Source organism: Pelophylax lessonae (assembly GCF_965119305.1).
Source record: "Pelophylax lessonae genome assembly, chromosome: 3".
Taxonomy (NCBI): Eukaryota; Metazoa; Chordata; class Amphibia; order Anura; family Ranidae; genus Pelophylax; species Pelophylax lessonae.
The window spans coordinates 569721800-569737210 of record NC_138770.1 but is presented as its reverse complement, the minus strand read 5'-3'; the positions used below and the strand labels follow the sequence as shown (position 1 = coordinate 569737210).

Here is a 15411-nt window from a genome sequence, read left to right as displayed (position 1 = left end):
TGTTATTATACACAATAAATGTTTTTATAAAGTCTACACTTAGAGGCGCCTCTTTTCTTTGTTTTATCTCCAGCTCTGTTGGAACCCCTGGCTTATGGGTTTCTAGATGGCTGCCCTACAGGTTGGACTTTCCATAAAAAGTCTATATAGGGAGAGACTTTTTATGGACCTTGATTAACTGTGTGGCTAATGCGCCTGATATACATGTTTTTAGTTGCCATAATTCTATCGGCTCAGGTTGACTTTAAAGTATAAAATGCATCTATCCAAATGCATTCACTTCATTCCAATTTAGGATAAAAGTGTATGCAAAGGTAAAGCTTAATTTATATTTCCTACTAAATTATGTATATATATTGAATGTGCAGCAAAAAACTGCATTCCAAATTACTTACTTTTGATATTTATTAATTTAAGCCCCCCCAGTGCCAATAGAAAAACCTCTCTCCAAGGTACCATATTGCAGGTAAAGACTGCTGCTGTTGTGTGTGTGAAAGCAGTGGACTCTCTGCAGTGGTTCAGCATAGAGAGCAGCAGCTTTTATCTGCAGCCTATGGTCAGGGGAATTGGATATTCTGTTGGTGCTCAATTAAACAAACTTTAAAAGTAAGATATTGAAAATGTATTTTTTTTTTTTTTTTGCTGCACATTTAATTTATATACATATGTAGTAGTAAACTTTTTTTTTTTTAATTTAAAAGGAGTTTTATTGAAAGAATAAAACAAAGAAAAATAACAAATAAAATATTGCCAAAACAGTTATACAGAGATAACACGCAGTCATAGAACGTTCTGTACGTATCCATGAATAAACAGTGCTGGGAACTGGGAAGAGTGGTATACCATGTCTGCATATATAACCAAACAATACCACCTTAATCTAGCCATTCCATACATAGCCTCCACTTTTGAGTACCAGTGGAAAGTCTTTTTTCGCGAGCAATTTGTCAGGGCAATAGCTGGTGTGGGCACTTCAATCATCATGGCACCATGGTTGATATAGTGTCAGGATGATTGAAGCACATTATTCCTATTATTACATTGTAATATAAAATGAAATAGTTCAACTCATCATAATGCAGAATCAGTGGGAGCCCTGAGCGTGTCACATGCCATCGTCCCCTGCCATCAGATGCAGCTTGCTACAAGATGCAGATTGTCACTTGCCACGTCACCTGCCTTCAGATGCAGGTTGTTACTTGCCATGTCACCTACCACCAGATGCAGCTTGTTACTTGCAATGTCACTTAACACCTAGAGCGGATTGACACTTGCCATATCGCCTGCCACAAGATGCTGATTGTCACTTGCCACAAGATGGGGATTGTCACTTGCCACAAGATGGGGATTGTCACTTGCCACAAGATGCAGATTGTCACTTGCCACAAGATGCAGATTGTCACTTGCCACAAGATGCAGACTGTCACTTGCCACAAGATGCAGACTGTCACTTGCCACAAGATGCAGACTGTCACTTGCCACAAGATGCAGACTGTCACTTGCCAGTGGCTGTGTCCCAGAGTGAGGGTGGGCAGTGAGAGAGAATAATCTCTCTGCTGCCAATGACCCAGTGCGGGCGGTATTATGTCAGGCCAAACCACTTGCTTCCTTAGGTCTTTGCAGATGTTCCAGTCTCACTCTAGGAGCCTTAATGTGCCACAATAGTTGTCTAAAAATAGAGTTCACCTCTTGAAAGATACTGAATGGAATCACTACAGATGTATTGTGTAGAAAGTATAGTAACTGGGGCATAAAAATAATTTTCACCAGGTTCACCTTACCAGCTAAAGATAACCAAAGTCTGGTCCAAATTTTGATTTTGTCTCTAAAGCGGCAAAGTAAAGGGGCTACATTCAGGCAACAGAAATCACCCAGTTGTGGGGTGATCTGTATACCCAGGTATTTTAAGGAAGAGGTTACAGGGACCTGACAGGAGGGAGGGATATCATCTAACAGCATTAAAGTGAATCCCAGGTAATAGGGAGACCTGAATACATGCCAAATTGAGAAATAGTGCTCATTGCTGCTTCCAGAGAACAGAGGGTATCAACCAATAGTAACATAGTGTCATCGGCATAAAGCATGACCTTCTCTTGGATCTCACCAATTTGAAAGTCCACTATATCTGGGTTTTATCAAATGAATGCAGCCAGTGGTTCAATCGCTAGTGCGAAAAGTAGGGCATCCTGCAACCCATTTGAGTTTCATTTAACTGCATTCACTTGGCATATACAGTATCTGACAAAAGTGAGTACACCTTTCACATTGACACTTTTCTACAACACCAAATTTAACACACCTGCCCCTTATTCACACCTGAGACCTTGTAACACTAACGAGTCACATGACACCGGGAGGAAAAAATGGCTAATTGGGCCCAATTTGGACATTTTGACCTAGGGGTGTACTCACTTTTGTTTCCAGCGGTTTAGACATTAACGTTTGTGTGCTGAGTTATTTTGAGCAGACAGTTAATTTACACTGTTCTACAAGCTGCACACTCACTACTTTACATTGTAGCAAAGTGTAACTTCTTCAGTGTTGTCACATGAAAAGATATAATAAAATATTTACAAAAACGTGAGGGGTGTACTCAACTTTTGTGAGATACTGTAAGTATCCCCCGTAGGAATGCCTTAAATGCATCCCAACTTTGTAGTAGGTCCATGTGATCTTGGTGAGCTCTTAAAAAGTAATCTATGGGAGGAATGTACACTGGCGTATGAGGGGAAAAAGGTTAAGCCAAAAAGGTATTGAGTTTCTATGGGGCAGGTAACAGGGATGTATTAGGCTTGACTGCCAAATAAAGCACTAATGGGGAATGATCTCATATCCCCCTGGAGAGATAACTGATATTCGAGATATGAGGGAGTAAGGAAGGAGTACCTACACCCAAGTCAATGAGAGAGAGAGAGAGACATATGCGATTTAGTAAAGCAGGAGAATGGTTTCTTTGGTACGCTAAATATCAATCCAACCCACCTCTTTCAGAAATGTATACAGCATAGTACCTCTGCCAGGATCTGTAGTGGACTCAACGCAAAGACAGAAATGTAGGCCCAGAAATAGGTGGAGTAAACTGGGTCTGGTAGTAGACACTGTAAATCAGATACGTCTTGGTCAGGACCCGCACGGTCCTCTGAAGTAGGCTGTCTCGGAATATTAAGATGCAATAACCGAGTGAACTCGGTAGGAGCAACCGCGCCAACAAAAGTTGTAAAAAGCACAAGGGCCCACTTGCAAGCTCCATGTAACTGTTAGAGACTAACAACATAGATTGCAATGAGCATACAACTTGCATATGAAATAGTATGCATTTTCGGTGCATTGCACTGTTTTTTCATTCGCTTTGAAAGCAGCTTGTGGCTAATTCACATTTGTATCCTCCATGTGGACAAGGAGAACGAAAGGACTGTTCCTCCCCAAATCACCATGCAGGGGAAGAGAGTGCAGCAGAACAAAGAAGAGGGTGGTGCCCAACAGTAGGAGCCCAACAGAAGACAAGAACTTGAAGATAAAAGCATCAGCTGTCAGTCTGCTTCTCCTGCAGTGGGTCTGCGTCTCAGATCCACTTTATGGGTGTCTATCCAGCTGGAGACCGCCGCTGCCGACTCAAAGATGTGAGCCTGTCTGCCAGATGTAGTGCGGAGTCTGGCTGGATACACTATGTCATAGGTTGCCTAGAGGTGTTGCAGGCGCTTGTAAACTTTCGTGAATTTCGCTCTGCTCTTCTGGACCTCAGCGGAGAAATCCAGGTAAAAGGAGATTTTATACGGATCGTTGCATATTTACGTGCCAAATGCAGGATATTTTCCCTATCACGAAAACGAAGCATGCAGACCGGGATTGGTCTACGGGGATTGCCAAGTGAGTAGAAATGAGGTGTGAATGCATCCTTACTGAAGATGTCAAGGAGTCGGCGCTCGATAAATTCAGAAGGATCACGACCCTCCGTTTTCTCAGGGAGGCCCACTATATGGACGTTGTTCCATGGCATGCAGTTTTCCAGGTCTTCTGTCCACATAGAGTTTGCGCCGGCCAGTTGTTTCGTGGTCTGAGAGTCACGCAGAAGGGATGGCAATTTGTCCTCTAGTCTTTTCTGGAGATCTTGCCTAATTAATGCAACATCTTCTGATAAGGACCCCAGGTGTGTTTTAAGCTTATCAACTGATGCCGTACACTTATTAACTGCCTTCAAAATCTCCCAGAGTGTAGGTTGTTGTTGTTTAGTGGCATGCTCATCCAATGTATCCTGTGTCTGGTCAGCTTGCTCTGCCAGCATAGCTTCTGCTCCTCTTAGATGTTCCCCCTCCTCCACCTTCTCCTCCAACATGTCAGCAGCCATGTTTTCAGTGTCAATTGAGTGTGCAGGGGGCAGTGGTAACTTCTGGACATAGAGGAGCATGTCTCTAGTGCCTTCTTTATCTTGTGCCTTGGCTCCCTTGGATTTAGAAGCCCCAGCCTCCCTGTCTTTTGGCTTGTCAGCTCCACGAGGCTTCTGCTGTGGCAGGGCTGCGGCGCTATGTTGAGGATCCAGGGCCACACCATCTTCCTTCTTGGAACGGATCATCATGGCCACCCAGCAAGGCAATCAGTGGGTGTAGCGGGTTCCTGGGTCTGGGCACAAAAACAACAAGATAGTGAGCCGGGTAGAGGATCGATTACAGGATCAGCCACGGGAGCTCAGAGAAGCAGGTCTTCTCACATGCCACGCTCGGCCCTGGCCCCCAGTGATAAACTTTAATTGGTTTATGGTTTCTTTTGCACCCCTGTTAAGTTCTTGGCAGTGACGTCCTCCAGTATTCTCCTCTTGTTGTCGAATAACATTTGGCTCCACTATGGAATCCTCTGACACAACGACCGTTACTGTTACGGACTGCATGAATGACAAATAATTAGAATAGCGGTAGTCTTTTTTTAAATCTGTCATTTCCATTGTTTTAGATGTTTTTACGCACAAGTATTTGCTTTGAAAATTCAATCACTAACTACTCCTGATCATTTACTAAATTATTTTTGGATAGAGATCTTAATTTTAAAACATACTATTTTATTATGCATATTTATCTATCTAGAAACACCACAAAAAACAAAAAGTATCTCCAGAAAGAGCTATACCTCTTTAGCAGTCATATACCCTGATGACCTATTCAATGTATGCCCACTTTCAAATAAGTGACTTCTATTAAAAGAGATGGAAAGTGAACACGGTAAGGCAGGAAATTCCTAGCGGATGTCCTCTACAACTTGACAAGAGGTGGGTTTTAAGGCAAAAGGAGTTTGTTACCTTGCCCATTCACTTGATAGAGCCCTCAGCCCCTGATAAAACCTTTGCATGTACCAGCTCCTACATAAAAAAAAAAAAAAAAAAATAAAAACTTCTACCAGATAGAGTGGGGACTCCTTATAATAGCCACAGAAGATTTATAGACCCAGGAAGTCCAGCACAAATATTTGACTAAAAGAGTCCTCAGGAGAGGTGAGAAAATATAAAGTTGCTTTGGGGGGGGGGGGGTGGCTAGCTGCAGACCATGATGGCTGTCTGAGACCCCATGCTCCGCATCAAGGCAGTGATTCACCGCAACAATCTGTGACTAGGTCTTCCCCTATCCCTCGTTCTGTGAGGGGAGAGCATTGGGACACACTTTGGTACATCTAGAAGGTGGAATTTGCAGCCACCTCCACTCCGCCTGACACAATATTTCACCCCCATGGAGCCGCGATCCAACCAAGATGGTGCTGGCCACTCATCCTCCTCAGCTTCAACCACAGATCCTGCAGAAGCACAGGCAGATAGAGATGAGAGTATCGGCTCATCTCCAGTCAATTCTCTCAGTAAGACCCCTCTAGCCAAAAAACATCATTGGGCGGTCTCAGACCCCCCAAATCAAAGCCCCTCTCCTATTTCTACACTAGCCTCTATGCCAGTAACGGATAATCCAATGTCAGAAAGCATGCTGAAATCCATACTTTCACTGTACAGAAAGATTTGCACAGGAAGCTACAAATGTCTCTTTCCCAAATGCATTAAAGACTTGACTGCCTAGAGGAGAGAATAGACACAATAGAGGAACACATTAATGAAATGGGCAAATCACATATTGAACTCCTTGATGCACATGACCAGATGAGAAAAACAGAGAATTAAACTAAAACTAGCAGACCCTGAAGATAGGTCAAGGCGAAACAACAAAATCTAGGGGTGACCTGAAATCTGTACCCCCTAACGAACTAAAAAAATTTCTACAACAACGCTTTATCACTCTAATCCCTAACCTATCTTCTCGGGATGCGCTCATAGACCGTGCCCACAGAATCGCATAACCTGACCACTTACCTGCAGAGATGCCCAGAATACTTTGGTTACTTATCAGCAGAAAACAGTTCCGATCTTGTCACCTAAAGACGACTACAAAAAATTAACCAATTGGGGCCTGCTACCTATCTCTGCTGCCTCTCAGTCAGCACGCAACCACTCCTATCTCCTACACAACCGCCACCGAAGAAGGTGGGCAAAGGATAACTGCTTCCTCAAAGTCATATGTCCCAAGCTTAGTAACATCCTGCCTGGGTCAACTGTTTGATTTCCACTTTACCCTAGCTAAATAGTAAACTAAACACACTCAGATGAACGTTGTTCTACTATACCTTTCACAACAAGTATTTGTTACCTCTTATCCCCTTAATTTTTGTGTGAAGAGAATTTCTACTAGATGTTCATTTACTATCTTACTTAAACCGTTTACAACAGCTGCATTTTCAAATAATAGTTCCACTTTTTTTTAGTTCTCAAAACAGTTTAATAACCTGATTTTTCACTACTACCCTGTGCAAAATGCTATAGTTTCACTCAACCTCAGCCGCCCAATCACCAGAATCTAAACTATGTCCCTCAACATTACTTCCATTAATGCCAAAGGGCTTAATTCTCCATTTAAAAGGAATCTTCTATGGAAAGAAGCAATCTACCCAAACGCAGACATACTTTGTGCCCAAGAGACCCATTTTTCCAACGTTAAACCTCCCTTTGGATAGGTCCAAAGGACTATCAAGTCCCTACCTTTGCACAAAGCCTCGGGGCCAGATGGGTTTTCCAATGAATATTACCTGCATTTTAGTGATATTACCTCCCCTCACCTATGTACAATATATAACCAATACACATTCACGGGGAAGATCCCTAAAGAATCATTGGAAGCCTTGTTAGTAACCCACCCCCCCCAAGCCAGGAAAATCAACGGATTCTATGACAAATTATAGGCATATATCCCTACTGAATACAGACACGAAACTCTATGCTAAACTTTTAGCCCTCCGTCTATCCTTGGTTATGCCCCAACTCATACACATAGATCAAGTTGGTTTCTTACCAGGCAGGCAAACCTCAGAAGCAACATGAAATTTTGTAGACATTATTCAATGGGTAGAACAAACCTGAACGCCTTCTCTGCTGCTTTCTTTGAAGGTGTTCGATAGAGTACAATGGCACTACCTGAAAGCTGCCCTGCGTAAGTTCAGCTTATCAGGTATATTCCTGAACGCCATCCTCAGCCTATATTCTGCGACGAGAGTGAAAGTATGAGCATTGGGTGTAGTGTCTAGTCCTTTCAACATCACAAATGGCACGAGACAGGAATGCCCCCTATTACCATTCATTTTTCGCCATGGTTTTGGAACCCTTTGCTCAAACGATCCGCTCGGCACTTCAGGTCACAGGCATAAACATTGGTACCACACAACACAATGTCATAATAACAAGGAGTGTAAAATAATTGCAATACCAACTTGGTTGCAAACACACACTCACCCCGCGCTAGACTCAAAACTCAAGATAGTCTGGGAGATGTATAAATGTGACCCCAAAGGTCTCAGCAGCTGTCTTAATAGAAATAATGTATAAAAAGGTGTAATCAAATAACCAAATAGCTCGGTCCAATCAACCACACAAACAGCGCTAACAGATGAATGGATAAATATTAGGATCTATATTCTCAACAGGCAAAGGTGTAATGCAACACAAATGTCCATAAAGCAGTCCAAATTAGTTACGGGAAGGGTGTGAAGGAACTTGGATACACCACAATTCGACCAAACACCGGTGCTCCCCCCCTCCTCCTCTGGAACTCACCAGATGATTGGTAAAACAGGGCCTCCTCATATGTGAATTCCAATCACCATCAGGACCTCTTCACCTTCCACTAGCTTGGATCTCCTCTCATATCTTATTAGCCTTCATATGTCACTCCATTCATGATGGCATGTAAATGAAGAATGGGGGACATATAGTGTAATACCGCAAGGTTTATTGATTAAAACACACCAAAATGGCCCCACTCCCCTCCAGATGTCTACTTACAATATCAGATCTGAATGAAGGCATTCAAAAATTGGCATATATAGACGCATAATGACCATTTCTTAATTTAGCCAGGCGTCCATCTGTTCACAAGGCGACCGCGCACACATGCCCTGACGTTTCGTCACCAAGACTTCTTCCGAGAGCATGTGTGCGCGGCGCGGTCCGCCTGTGTTTGTATCCACTACGGCACATGCGCACTCGGCAGAAGAGCCGACCCCGGAAGTGAACGTACACCGTCCTCCTCCGATGCGCAACGTCACTTCCTGTGGATGAACCTCCACCCCAGAAGGACGTAACTTCCCGCTGCCCGACTTCCGCCTGGCGCAGAGAAAAGCCGACACTCGTAAATACCGCAGTGTCCGCAACGGATGTCCTCACAAACATGAGGACCGGAGCCGATGGATATCCAAAATATACGAATCCTCATGTTAATATCTAATTAATACAAACCGCATCCTTATATACTATTGAATGCCCTTCATTTTACATAAAAATGCATTCGGTCATTAATCTCGTTATTCAGCCAGTAGTCGATGTATTAAAAATATTAAACATGGCAAAAACAGTGGTAAAATCATGGTAAACAACAGGAATCAAAACATATATTAAGACAATGAACAAAGAGTGTTTCGACAGAAAGATATACTACTGTAATTGGCAATAATCTGGCATACACAAAAGTGCATACCCATGGTCACATTCTTAAAGTGCCAATAGTCTAAAATTATAAATAAATATATTTTGTTAAAATATCAATAAAAATTATCTATAAAAATTATAAATATTATAGCAGATAAAACCAAATTTATACATCAAGAAAAAACTGTATAAAAGCAATGATAATGGGATAGATGTACATATTTCGAATAAGAAATAAAATACAATAAAATAAAATAAAACCAAACCACCACATGTTAAGAATTGCTAATAAAACAATTGATATCCAAATCAATGTTTAAACCCTTGGGGTGTAAGGAATCAGTTAAATAGATCCAGTATGTTTCGCGTTTGGACACTTCGCGAACTCTGTTAGATCCTCGCCAAACTGGATCTACCTTTTCAACACCCCAAAATTTAAGGTGTGTGGGATCACTATTGTGATGATCACGAAAATGCAGAGATACATTGTGATCTTTAAAACCATTCTTTATATTAGTAATGTGTTCAGACACTCTAATGGCGATGGTACGCTTAGTTCTCCCAATATACAGCAGATTGCAAGGACATTGTAAACAATACACCACATGTGTACTGTTACACGTAATGAGGTCTTTAATCTGAAAGCATTGTCCATTAGAAGGCGACGTAAATGTAGTGAAATTTCTCAGGTGTGTATTCACCTGTCTACAAGTTTTGCATTTCCTACAGGCAAAGAAACCCACAGTGTTGTCCCAGAACATTTTTGGTTTCACCGGGGGATCCAACACTTTTTTAACCACTTGGTCTCCAAAGGTTGGTCCCCGCCTGTATATAAATGAAGGGTTCTCAGGAAGAGCACCACTCAAAACTTTGTCCATACGTAGTACAGGCCAATGCTTTTTAAAAATCTGCTCCACCTCCCGAAACTGCGCGTTATACTGGGTTAAGAAACTCCATTCGTGCTCACGTGTGGGCTGTCTCACTGTATCTCTAAGGCATTCATTTTGTGAAAGGTTCCCTATCTCCGCTATAGTGGTGTCTAGTCTATTGGCTTCATATCCCTTTTCCACAAACCTTTGTTTCAAGACTTGAGCCTGGGTTACAAAGTCCTCATCCGTGGTACAATTTCTTCTCACACGGAGAAACTGTCCCCTCGGAATGTTGGACAACCATTTGTGGTGATGACCACTATGGATGGGGAGATATCCGTTCCGGTCAGTGGGCTTAAAGTAGACCTTGGTCTTCAGGCCACCTTCTGATAGTGAAATCTCCACGTCCAAGAAATGGATATTGGTTCGACTCCAATTGAAATCCAATTTGATATTATTAGGATTCTTATTCAATTTTTCACAAAAGTCAACAAGGGTGGACTCATTGCCTGCCCAAATAAAGAACAAATCGTCTATATAGCGACGATATAATAATAGTTCTCTGTATTGGGCAGCATATATAAAGCGGTCCTCCCACTCTCCCATAAATATATTTGCTAAACTTGGAGCGAACTTGGCTCCCATTGCCACGCCTCTCTGTTGCTGATAAAATACATCATTAAACCAAAAATAATTGTGTGCCAAACAGAAAATCAAAGCATCTTTCAAAAAATGTTTTTGGCTCTCCGGGATATCGTCCCGTCTACTAAAAGCCCAATTAAAAGCCAAAAGGGCATCATCATGTTGTATGATGGTATATAATGAGGCTACATCACCTGTCACCAGGAAGATGTCCTCACTACTAGGTAAAACCAAATCTTTAAGGGCCAAAAGAAAGGCCTTTGTGTCTCGTAGATATGATCTCAGCTTAATTACACTAGTTTGTAAGAAAAAATCTAAGTACTCCCCCAATCTAGCCGAGACCGATTGTATCCCATTAACAATGGGCCTTGCTGGGGGATTAATTTGATCTTTGTGCACCTTCGGCAACGTGTATATAGTTGGAACTCTACTATAACTCGGTACAAGGTATTGTTTTTCTTTTTTGGATAAAATATTTGTATCATAACCTCTATCTATCAGCGAACTCAGTTCTCTTCTATACTGTAAAGTAGGGTCTTTATCCAAAACTTTATATGTGTCAGCATCGGCAAGAAGAGTGGTAAGTTGTGAGTGGTAGTATTCCTTTTTCAGCAATACCACTCCACCCCCCTTATCGGCCGGTCTGATAATAACATCTTTTCTCTTTTCAAGAGATAGTAACCCGTCCTGAATGTATCTTGGATTCACTACTTTCTTAGTGGGAATCTCCTTGAGGTCTCGAATCACCAAATTCTTAAAGACCTCAATATGCTGATTCGAGGACTGTTGTGGGTTGTACAGAGAATTATTTTTAAGTCCACTATCAACACCTATTGATTGATTTATCAATCCTACTCTAGTAGAGCCAACCGATCGTGCCGGATTTAAATAGTACTTCTTAAGATTGATTTTTCTTATGTACTTATGCAAATCTATGTACACATTAAATTTATTTACCGGTTTCTGTTTGGCACATTTAAGCCCTGCGTGTAATATATTCAATTCTTTATTGGTCAAAGACACATCTGCTAAATTGTATATACCATTTAGTCTAGATCCCTCCTTCTTTTTTTGCTGTTTCCGTCCGGCCCTACATCCTCTGGCACGTGGTTTCCCATATGCTGGTGTGGACCTGCTTGTTGTCCCCATTGTGGAGGGTATGGACCCTGTGATTGGGGAGGACCCCACCCTTGAGGTCTCCCCCTCCACGGTTTGCCTCCTCTCCTCCCTCCCCTGCCTCTTCCTCCTCTCCACTGAAAAGGGCGAGGTGGGTGTGGGGTTGGGGAATTCATACCATTTTGCTGAAGCAGAGGTTCAAAGCGATTCTGCGTAGGGACTCTATACGGGGAGTTAGATCTCGGATCTGTTTGGTATCCGTATGTGTCTATATTGGGCTGATAACAATTATTACTCTGGACATAATAAGAACTAGAGTTTTTAGGTCTAGCTCCCTTAGAGGCTTGTGGGCCAACCTGACCCCCTAATGGACCTCCTGGAGTGGTCGGAGTCACAACCGATGATTGAGACTCCTGATTCTGGGTAGAATGCCCTGCCCCTCCTGTAGGTCTTAGGTTAGTACTCACAATAGGATTTTGCCATAAGTAAATGGAATTCTTATTAAAATCCTCCAAATCCCGATGATACTTTTTTACTTTTTTCTTATGGGTTTCTCTGTCTATCTTTTCCAATTTTTTCTTAATGTCTGTGTTAAATTTTAAAACTGCAGGTAAATCTTTATCTTTATCTAAAACACTCTTTAAGTCCGCTATCTTTTTCTCTAAAGCCTTCATTTTAAGTTTTTTCCTCTTTAAAATCAATTCCTGTAACTTAATACCAACACCATTAAAAAATTCTAGCCACTCGGTCTTAGAACTCTCATCATCGAGTGCATCCTGGGGAGAAACTTCCCACCTCAGGCTCCTCATTATAATACGTTCCTTAATATATTTCTCAAACGTGCATATGTCCCACCACGTCCGAACCTGCTTCTCCAGGGTATACCCCAGAGCATTCAGGTTGGAGGTGAGATCCTGAGATGTGTTAGTCTCTATCACACACGAAAAAATGCTGTCAACCTCCAATTGTCTATCTTTTAAAAAGGATATAGCATCCATAGCTGCAGGGTTACGAAACAACTAATAATAATAACAAGGAGTGTAAAATAATTGCAATACCAACTTGGTTGCAAACACACACTCACCCCGCGCTAGACTCAAAACTCAAGATAGTCTGGGAGATGTATAAATGTGACCCCAAAGGTCTCAGCAGCTGTCTTAATAGAAATAATGTATAAAAAGGTGTAATCAAATAACCAAATAGCTCGGTCCAATCAACCACACAAACAGCGCTAACAGATGAATGGATAAATATTAGGATCTATATTCTCAACAGGCAAAGGTGTAATGCAACACAAATGTCCATAAAGCAGTCCAAATTAGTTACGGGAAGGGTGTGAAGGAACTTGGATACACCACAATTCGACCAAACACCGGTGCTCCCCCCCTCCTCCTCTGGAACTCACCAGATGATTGGTAAAACAGGGCCTCCTCATATGTGAATTCCAATCACCATCAGGACCTCTTCACCTTCCACTAGCTTGGATCTCCTCTCATATCTTATTAGCCTTCATATGTCACTCCATTCATGATGGCATGTAAATGAAGAATGGGGGACATATAGTGTAATACCGCAAGGTTTATTGATTAAAACACACCAAAATGGCCCCACTCCCCTCCAGATGTCTACTTACAATATCAGATCTGAATGAAGGCATTCAAAAATTGGCATATATAGACGCATAATGACCATTTCTTAATTTAGCCAGGCGTCCATCTGTTCACAAGGCGACCGCGCACACATGCCCTGACGTTTCGTCACCAAGACTTCTTCCGAGAGCATGTGTGCGCGGCGCGGTCCGCCTGTGTTTGTATCCACTACGGCACATGCGCACTCGGCAGAAGAGCCGACCCCGGAAGTGAACGTACACCGTCCTCCTCCGATGCGCAACGTCACTTCCTGTGGATGAACCTCCACCCCAGAAGGACGTAACTTCCCGCTGCCCGACTTCCGCCTGGCGCAGAGAAAAGCCGACACTCGTAAATACCGCAGTGTCCGCAACGGATGTCCTCACAAACATGAGGACCGGAGCCGATGGATATCCAAAATATACGAATCCTCATGTTAATATCTAATTAATACAAACCGCATCCTTATATACTATTGAATGCCCTTCATTTTACATAAAAATGCATTCGGTCATTAATCTCGTTATTCAGCCAGTAGTCGATGTATTAAAAATATTAAACATGGCAAAAACAGTGGTAAAATCATGGTAAACAACAGGAATCAAAACATATATTAAGACAATGAACAAAGAGTGTTTCGACAGAAAGATATACTACTGTAATTGGCAATAATCTGGCATACACAAAAGTGCATACCCATGGTCACATTCTTAAAGTGCCAATAGTCTAAAATTATAAATAAATATATTTTGTTAAAATATCAATAAAAATTATCTATAAAAATTATAAATATTATAGCAGATAAAACCAAATTTATACATCAAGAAAAAACTGTATAAAAGCAATGATAATGGGATAGATGTACATATTTCGAATAAGAAATAAAATACAATAAAATAAAATAAAACCAAACCACCACATGTTAAGAATTGCTAATAAAACAATTGATATCCAAATCAATGTTTAAACCCTTGGGGTGTAAGGAATCAGTTAAATAGATCCAGTATGTTTCGCGTTTGGACACTTCGCGAACTCTGTTAGATCCTCGCCAAACTGGATCTACCTTTTCAACACCCCAAAATTTAAGGTGTGTGGGATCACTATTGTGATGATCACGAAAATGCAGAGATACATTGTGATCTTTAAAACCATTCTTTATATTAGTAATGTGTTCAGACACTCTAATGGCGATGGTACGCTTAGTTCTCCCAATATACAGCAGATTGCAAGGACATTGTAAACAATACACCACATGTGTACTGTTACACGTAATGAGGTCTTTAATCTGAAAGCATTGTCCATTAGAAGGCGACGTAAATGTAGTGAAATTTCTCAGGTGTGTATTCACCTGTCTACAAGTTTTGCATTTCCTACAGGCAAAGAAACCCACAGTGTTGTCCCAGAACATTTTTGGTTTCACCGGGGGATCCAACACTTTTTTAACCACTTGGTCTCCAAAGGTTGGTCCCCGCCTGTATATAAATGAAGGGTTCTCAGGAAGAGCACCACTCAAAACTTTGTCCATACGTAGTACAGGCCAATGCTTTTTAAAAATCTGCTCCACCTCCCGAAACTGCGCGTTATACTGGGTTAAGAAACTTACCACTCTTCTTGCCGATGCTGACACATATAAAGTTTTGGATAAAGACCCTACTTTACAGTATAGAAGAGAACTGAGTTCGCTGATAGATAGAGGTTATGATACAAATATTTTATCCAAAAAAGAAAAACAATACCTTGTACCGAGTTATAGTAGAGTTCCAACTATATACACGTTGCCGAAGGTGCACAAAGATCAAATTAATCCCCCAGCAAGGCCCATTGTTAATGGGATACAATCGGTCTCGGCTAGATTGGGGGAGTACTTAGATTTTTTCTTACAAACTAGTGTAATTAAGCTGAGATCATATCTACGAGACACAAAGGCCTTTCTTTTGGCCCTTAAAGATTTGGTTTTACCTAGTAGTGAGGACATCTTCCTGGTGACAGGTGATGTAGCCTCATTATATACCATCATACAACATGATGATGCCCTTTTGGCTTTTAATTGGGCTTTTAGTAGACGGGACGATATCCCGGAGAGCCAAAAACATTTTTTGAAAGATGCTTTGATTTTCTGTTTGGCACACAATTATTTTTGGTTTAATGATGTATTTTA

General features: G+C 41.6%; 1 protein-coding gene across 4 annotated transcripts in view; it reads right to left on the bottom strand.

Moving 5' to 3' along the window:
• Positions 1 to 15411, bottom strand: part of VRK2 (VRK serine/threonine kinase 2) — a gene marked incomplete at its 3' end in the record, with an annotated part of 342168 nt that overhangs the window by 150551 nt on the left and 176206 nt on the right. The gene's annotated exons all lie outside the window — the stretch shown is intronic.